This window comes from Euphorbia lathyris, chromosome 4, assembly GCF_963576675.1.
Source record: "Euphorbia lathyris chromosome 4, ddEupLath1.1, whole genome shotgun sequence".
Classification (NCBI taxonomy): domain Eukaryota; kingdom Viridiplantae; phylum Streptophyta; class Magnoliopsida; order Malpighiales; family Euphorbiaceae; genus Euphorbia; species Euphorbia lathyris.
The window spans coordinates 54873725-54882142 of record NC_088913.1 but is presented as its reverse complement, the minus strand read 5'-3'; the positions used below and the strand labels follow the sequence as shown (position 1 = coordinate 54882142).

General features: G+C 36.0%; 1 long non-coding RNA gene across 1 annotated transcript; it reads left to right on the top strand.

Moving 5' to 3' along the window:
* The first annotated feature begins 267 nt into the window (after positions 1-267).
* Positions 268-2372, top strand: LOC136226402 (uncharacterized). The gene is made up of 3 exons (XR_010687715.1): positions 268-364; positions 1307-1355; positions 2362-2372. It is a non-coding gene; the product is annotated as an uncharacterized lncRNA (long non-coding RNA).
* The last annotated feature ends 6046 nt before the right edge of the window (positions 2373-8418 follow it).

Sequence of the window (8418 nt, the reverse complement as noted above, 5' to 3'; positions counted from 1 at the left end):
TCTGGACAGTTACATGGATCCAATGAAAAGAAGTTCATTAGGATTGGGGACCCGACTTGAGATAACAGGATGGGTAGATTCATCCTTGTCACCTGTTCATCTCATTGGTATTAATAGGTATAAGTAATCCTCAGACTCAAAGGAATGTTAATTAGTAATTCTGGATTACGGAATGTGATGCTTTGATCCTGTTGTAACACGATCCATAACAGAGATGACTCTGGGGTGTGAATGGCAGACGTTGGGTATCACAGAAAGTAATTGCAGGATAGTTATACATTGGATTGAGCATTTATCACTCCCGATAAATGGGAGATACGTCCATGGATCGCTTGTGGAAGACTTGACTCTAAATCCTTGCAAGGTGATAGCTTAAGACTTGAAATACAGATTTCACTTAACCTATCTAATTGGAGTTGACTCGGCCTGTACAAGTAAAATGAACGTCTCGCTATATGTGACTTGACATTATCCATAGTCATAAGATTCAGTTCAAGGATGTAGTTGATAAATGATCGAATTATACTGTAACTAATACGGAAAGGTCAACGACAGAATCAACCTGTCTTTTTATAGCTGTGGGGGAATGTTTCGGATTTGCTAATCACATTTTGCGCACTCATTCCGTTATGCAAAGATTAAATATAATTCTGTGAAAATTAATTTAATAGTTGCGTACGGCTAGAAGCAATAAGAACCTAATGGGTCACACATAAGACTTGGAACCCAAAAGAGAAACGGATGTTAATTAATTGATGGAAGCCCAACTGAGTCCGCTAAGGCCCAGTACATGGGGTGGGGCGATTTATGTATATATAATACATAAACATTTAATTTGATTTTAAACAATTCTAATTAGATTATAATTGTGAATTAAATTAATTAAAGGACAAATAAGTTAGGAGTTTTAATGAGATTAAATTGCACATATTATTATCCTATAAGGTTACTATTATTATCTTTATATTTAAGATATAATTATAGATAATAAATAAGAATTATATTCCGAATTAAATTCTTATTCAGTAACCTAATTCTATCTAAATAGGGTTTAGATACAAGAGAATATAAATACCCCCCATGTGTGATTTTCGAAATACACATACTAAGCCGGGAGAGAGAATTTTCGACCCACACCATAAGGACGAGATTATCCACCGTTTCCTTCCGTTCAATTGATTACATCTCTTTTCTCTTTATCCTTGATCTTGTGTTGATTAATTAGAGACAATCTATTTTGGTTGTTATATACGGTTGAATTCTAACTTGATCTTCAATTGTTTGTTTTGTGCTTGGAAACTTGAAGTAAGAGTTGTGGGCACTTCGTTTGCAACGGTAGATAGAACTTCTAAAAGGTATTTTTTTCTATCCCTCTTTATATGAAATAACGATTAACGGATCTTGGGTTAATGGAAATAGGTTAAAATTTTTATATTTCCGCTGTCAAACGTTAGCCTATTTTCCTTTCAGACTCGGCATGTACAAGTAAAACAAACGTCTCGCTATATGTGACTTGACATTATCCATAGTCATAAGATTCAGTTCAAGGATGTAGTTGATAAAGGATCGAATTATACTATAACTAATACGAAAATGTCAACGACAGAATCAACCTGTCTTCTATAGCTCTGGGGGAATGTTTCGGATTTGCTAATCACATTTCGCGTACTCATTCCGTTATGCAAAGATTAAATATAATTTTGTGCAAATTAATTTAATAGTTGCATACGGCTAGAAGCAATAAGAACCTAATGGGTCACACATAAGACTTGGAGCCCAAAAGAGAAACACATGTTAATTAATTGATGGAAGCCCAACTGAGTCCACGAAGGCCCAGTAGATAGGGATGGGGCGATTTTTATGTATGATAAATACATAAATATTTAATTTGATTTTAACAATTCTAATTAGATTATAATTGTGAATTAAATTAATTAAAGGATAAATAAGTTAGGAGTTTTAATGAGATTAAATTGCTCCTATTATTATCCTATAAGGTTATTATTATTATCTTTATATTTAAGATATAATTGTAAATAATAAATAAGAATTATATTCCGAATTAAATTCTTATTCAGTAACCTAATTCTATCTAACTAGGGTTTAGATACAAGAGAATATAAATACCCCCTATATGTTATTTTCGAAACACACATACATAACCCGGGAGAGAGAATTTCGACCCACACTAGAGGACGAGATTATCCACCGCTTCCTTCCGTTCAATTGATTTTCATCTCTTTCTCTTATTCCTTGATCTTGTGTTGATTTATTAGAGACAATCTATTCTTGATTGTTTTATACGGTTCATATCTAACTTACTTTTGAATTGTGTTTTGTCTTGTGCTCGGGAACTCGAAGTAAGAGTTGTGGGCACTTCGATTGCAACGGTAGATAGAACATCAAAAGGTATTTCCTTCTATCTCTCTTTATATGAAATAACGATTAACGGATCTTGGGTTAATGGAAATAGGTTAAAATTTTTATATTTCCGCTGCCAAACGTTTGCCTATTTTCCTTCAGTGGTATCAGAGCCTGCGTTAAATCCGTTATTTCATATATGAAAGTTTAGAAGTTTTTCAATCAGATTGAATAAATAATTATAGTTAGGTTAATTAACAAAAGTATTTTGATTAATTAGTTCTAAAGATAAATAAGTTTTAATTAATTAAAATAGTTTATGCATATGTTCCTAATTATTTCGATTGATAATGATTATAACAAAATCTATTAGTTTTATAGTTAGATTGATAAAAGTTAATTTTATTGATTCTAAAGATAAAACGGAAAATCTATAATAGGTTTTCTTATTTTCTGAAAATCTTTTTAAAACCGTTTTAAAACTGATATATATATATATATATATATATATATATATATATATATATATAATTATAAAAAAAATAAATGGACAGCAGCTCGGGTCGCACCTCGCGGCGCAACCCGGCCGCTGTCCCGCGGTTGCTGCCTCGCAAGGGCCAGGCGCGACAGGGCTGCTGCCAAACGGCAGCAGCCGCGTCCTCAGGCCCGTCCCGAAACCCACATATTTTAAAATCGTTTTAAAATAGTTTTTAAATATATTTATGTATATATATATGTTTCAGAAATTAATAGTTTTCTGTTTTGATTATCGAATGAATGGATTTATTTAAAAGTTTGTTTTACCTATTTGTAAATCAAAAGTATTAAATGAATTGAAATCAAAATAATTGGGACATGCATAAATTAAAGTTTTGTATAGTTGTATTAATCTAAAAGGTTAATATAAAAGATACGAAACTATTAGAATTAAAATTGGATGAAAGTTAATTTGATGAGTTAATGTGATTAACCTAAATATTATATAAAATATTTTATGTAATCAACCAATTAAATTTATTTAATTGAGTCTATGCATGTTTGGAGTTATGGACATATTTGGACCCTCTTTTTTAGTCTTTTGGTATTTTTGAAATAGGGCCTGCGAGTCCTGCCTTTCTACTATCTATTGTACTTTCTCCTCTAATCTAATTTCCTTCAAGTTAATTGAAGTTTTCTTTAGTAGAATAGAAATTAATATGCAATTTCAAGGCGCCATGGAGAAGACGGAGGACCTAAAGAGAAATATGTAATATTTAGTATTTCCCTAGGTTTGGCCTTTTATTCCGTCTCTGGCTCGACGGAATAATTTAGATGATATGTCCATAACGCCAATGTATTTGTATGATGTATGCTAAAGCAAATCAAGACTACGTTAGATTATGAGACTTAAAATAAAAATCCATCACTAATTAAAAGTTAAGTAAATAAGCAAGTTATTAAAATCGGTTGTCCCTCCCTAATATTATAATTCAGCCGACAGTACTGGGGGCCTTTGGGTTGTTGAGCAAACTCAAGCTCGGGGTCTTATGGTAACACCTGAATTATTGAAAAATCATCTTTTCATGAATATGGGGTAATACTTAAATTAGAATATGATAATTGGATGAGCAAACTCATGTTGTCATAAACTAATGGGCAATATGGTTGAGATTAATGTGAATAGCATATTAGTTACTAATGTGGTTAGTAACCCAATAACCTAGGAATCACATCAAAGATGTGACTGATTACATGAATCTACCTAACAAATGAGAATAGAGTGTTGAGCAAACTCAAGGTGAAATCCCAGGAGTTAGGATCCTAGCTCACTAAAGGATTTGCGAAATTCTTCGAATTAATATGGAGGGCTATTAATTTGGCAAAATAGTGGGAGCAATCTAAAATGAACAAAAGGTCTATAATTTTAGATTGATGTATTTTAAAGCAAATGAATAACGTACGTTTACTCTTTCTCACTCTCAGGTTTAAATTAAAACACTCCTAAAAATCATGGCTAACACCAATCTGCAAAATATACTTACCGATAACAAGTTGAACGGTTCAAACTTCACAGACTGGTATCGCAACCTCAAAATCATTTTGAAGTTCGATAAGAAAGGGTATGTACTTGATACACTGATACCCCCCTTACCCGACGGATGGTGCTCCCTACCAAGACTTTTAAGCTTACTTGAAGCATACGGCCGATGACGATGACGCGGGAGACGTCATACTTGCATCAATGACCCCGGAATTGAAAAGTCAACATCAGGATATGGATGCCTATTCCATGGTCACGCACCTGAAAGAGTTGTTTGCGAATCAAACTCGGTGCGAACGCTACGAGATAACAAAGCAGTTATATAGATGCAAGATGCAGGAGGGCACATCTGCAATGACACATTGTGTCAAGATGATTGGCCTTATTACCAAGTTTTCTAGTATTGGAGATGCGATGGATCATGAACTAAGTGTAAACTTACTTCTTCAATCCCTCCCCGAGAGTTATTCACAGTTCATTATGAACTACCAGGTGAATGGCTTGCAAACCTCTCTTGTAGAGCTTGCAAATATGCTCGAGACAGTCGAGCCTAATATGAAGGAAAATGAGGGAATACCGGCCCTTGCTATTGAAGGATCAAAGAATAGGAAAGGGAACTTCCCTAATCCAATCCATCCTGAGAAAGGCAAGGGGGGTTAAGAACTAATGTAACTTTTTCGCTTTTTAATTATACTGACTTAATGTTATTTTAAGAGTTTGATAACTCAGCGTGTTGGTCAGCATGGGCGATTGATTAGTCAGACAGTTTTAGTTCTATGCTGACTAAGACTGCTTGACGTGAGAGTTGGGAATTGACACTTGAAAGGTCAGCTTCCAACTTAGCACTCAGATTTACTCAGTTTCAGTTTTAACAATTTATAAGCAGAGTGAATACAACAAGCAACACATGCACACACACACACACACACACACATATATATATATATATATATATATATTGAGAGAAAGAGTTTAGAAGTTACTCAGCACAACTTATCCTGGTTCGGCCTCTCTGCCTACGTCCAGTCCTCAGTTCCTCCTGGGATTTTCAATCCAATACTGAGCTCTTTCAAGGTAGAGCACAAACCCTTTACAAGGCAGTGAGTATGCAAGAGTACGTCCTCTATTCGTCTACTCAGCTCCTACTAAGTACTACAACCCAGCACTTAGATTTTTCTACCACTGAATACTTACAACCAAGTACTCAGCTCAACACTCTCAATATTCCTATTGATCATACACTTGTTCTTTTTCAACTAAAGAACACCTTAGATGATTACAAAAACAATCAATCTAGCATTTACACAGAGAATAGAAAAGTTGGTGTAAGATCTTTTTGTATTTGAGTGCTTTCAGAATTTTCTCTCTTGTATTTTTCTTTTAATACTTGGGCTAATGATCCAAGAACTACCATTGTCCTTTTATAGATGAAATTCTGAAGATTGGATCATTTGAGATGATTTAGCCGTTAAGTCCAAAACGACTCTTTTAGCAGACAGCTTCTGGTCAGCTTCAGTCTGTTCCGCCATTCCCTTCCTCTGTTTTCTTCAGGGGTCAGGTTTTGTCTTCTTGCATCAGACTTGTCTTTTACCAATAATCCATTGACCCATGATTCTTGGAATTAGACTTCTTTGTATTTTTTAGGCTTCAATTATTGGTGCAGAAGATTGGCAGACTTTGTCCTTTAGTAAACGGATCCTTCATGCTGTCCTGACTGTCACTCAGCTTCATTCATTATCTTCGAATGTTCAACTTCCATGCTGAGTTCCTTCTTAGTCAGCTTCGTTATGTTTGTATAATTCTGAAGGAGTCTTCTAATTTAGTCAGCTTCGTTTTGGCAACTTTGAAGGAAGCTTCTATTCTTTCATGCTGAGTTCCATTCAACTCAGCTTTTGGCTTCTGCTGACTTTTGACCTGTCTAACTTTATATATATTTTTGCACTCAATTTTGAACAAACACATTAGTACAATTAAATCAAAGCATTTAAATTTAATTGCCTCTTAATCATGGATGATTTTGTCAAATCAAAATCTTGTGGAAAGGTGTTTCAACAAACTCCCCCATTTTGATGTTGGCAAAATACATAATTATGGAACTCAGTTATAAGTTACCCCATGATTGATATATTTTTGAAATGACTCCCCCGTAAGGGTTGCACATATTGTCTTAACTTAATTCTAAACCTTCCAAGATTTAATTGAATTATCTTTAAGACATTTGTGTATACTAACTTAGTTTAATGTTGGATTTTTCAAGATCTGAACTTTTTGAATTTAAGTCAGCTTTCAAAAATATTAGAAGTATGTTGTTACTCAGTTTATTACCTAAGTATTTTAGTGTTAATGTATACTGAGTATGAATTTGTTTGTTCAATTTTATCGACTATATTGTGAAAATAGTACTTGACATAGATTAAACAAAAAATAAAGCAGACACATATATGAAAGTTTCTATGCTAAGTTCTAAATATTTACTAGACTATATCTAGTTCTTCTTCTTCTGAGCTTGGTGGTCAACTTGAGCGATTCCTTTGCCTTTGTCTTTACTTCCTGAGGCATTACCTGCAAGCTGAGTTCCTCCTTGACTTGTCTCCCCCGTTTTGCCATCATCGGGTTTATAAATGAATGTGTCAGTGCGAGCATGAGAGGAGAGGTGAGTTGAGTAACGCTGGAGCCTCTTAGTACTTTCTCGCAAGCCATCAATTATAGGAACACTGTCATCTTGGACATAGCGAGGAACCCGAAGAGAACTGCTAATCATGCTGAGCAGGCATTCATGAGATTTGCTAATCCAGGTGAGCGAGCTGGTGAGCTGACCAAAAGACTGATGGTACATCTTGAGCAAGGCAGAGTCATAAAATATGCGCTGGGCATTGTTGATGCGCATTGCCTTCATTATTGCTTGGGAAAAGCTCAAGAGTTCACTGTTGGAGACTGGATCAACATCCATTTGTGCTTTGTTGATGTTGAGTAGGCTGACTGCTTCACTCAGTTGGTCAATTGTACACTGAGAGGAGGAAGATACTAAGTCACGCATACTAGTCAGCTCAGCATTAAGCTTGGTAAAGCATGCTTGAAGTTCAGCAGAGGTGGCAAACTCAGCATTGCCAGGTGCGCTTGATTTGGTCAGTTCTGTAGTTAACTTCGCAAAATATCCTTGAAGTTCAGAGGAAGTGGCATACCCTGGATTAACTTCTGATGGTTGTTGGATTTTGCCTTCAAGCGAGTTCAGATGGTTCACCATTGTGAGTACCAATTCAGTCAGCTTTGTTATTTGTTCTTGCCTTGGTTGTTGAGTCTGAATGGTGGTCATAACACTTACTAGATCCTTGAGTCCTCTTAGTTCATTGAGGAGCTGAGTGATTCTAGGCAGTTGAGAGGACTCAGTATCAGAAGATCTAGCAGCATCAGCTTGAGGAGGGTTAAATTCTTGAAGCAAGGACTGAGCAGAGGCAATGATGCATCGGCCTGACTCAGTGGCATTCAAGTAGGTGAATTGAGCCGCATTAGTCTCAGAGGCTGGAATTAAGCTTGAGGGTGGAGGAGTTGGTTGTTTGCCAGATTGATCACCTTGATTGATGACTGGACTTTGGTGCATATTACCTTCAGGAGCTGAGTTGTCAACATGCTGAGTTGGAGGTGGAGTTTGGTTAGTCAAGTTGACCTGCTCATCCGGAGTGGGTGAAGTTGAGGCAGGGTTTGTTCCAGCTTGAGCAGTTGGATTTGGATCTTCAAGGGTTTTAGCTTGTTCCTCATCCTGAGTAACAGAGGCTTGTTTTTCCTTTGAGGGAGACTCAGGGTCGTTTGCAAAGTATGCGAACTGTAGCTCAGACATGCCAGTAAATTGTTCTGGAAGAGGAGAGTCTGCAAGGAGATCAATAACTTGAGTTTTATGGGCTTTCTTCTTAAGCCGCTTGAACCTTTGTTCCTTGGGAGGAGAAGGGTCAGCATCAATGTTCTCCTCATCAGTATCAACTGTCTCTTCTACCATAGTTGGATGCTCATGTTGCTCAACATGATCCTCAACAGCAGCATTT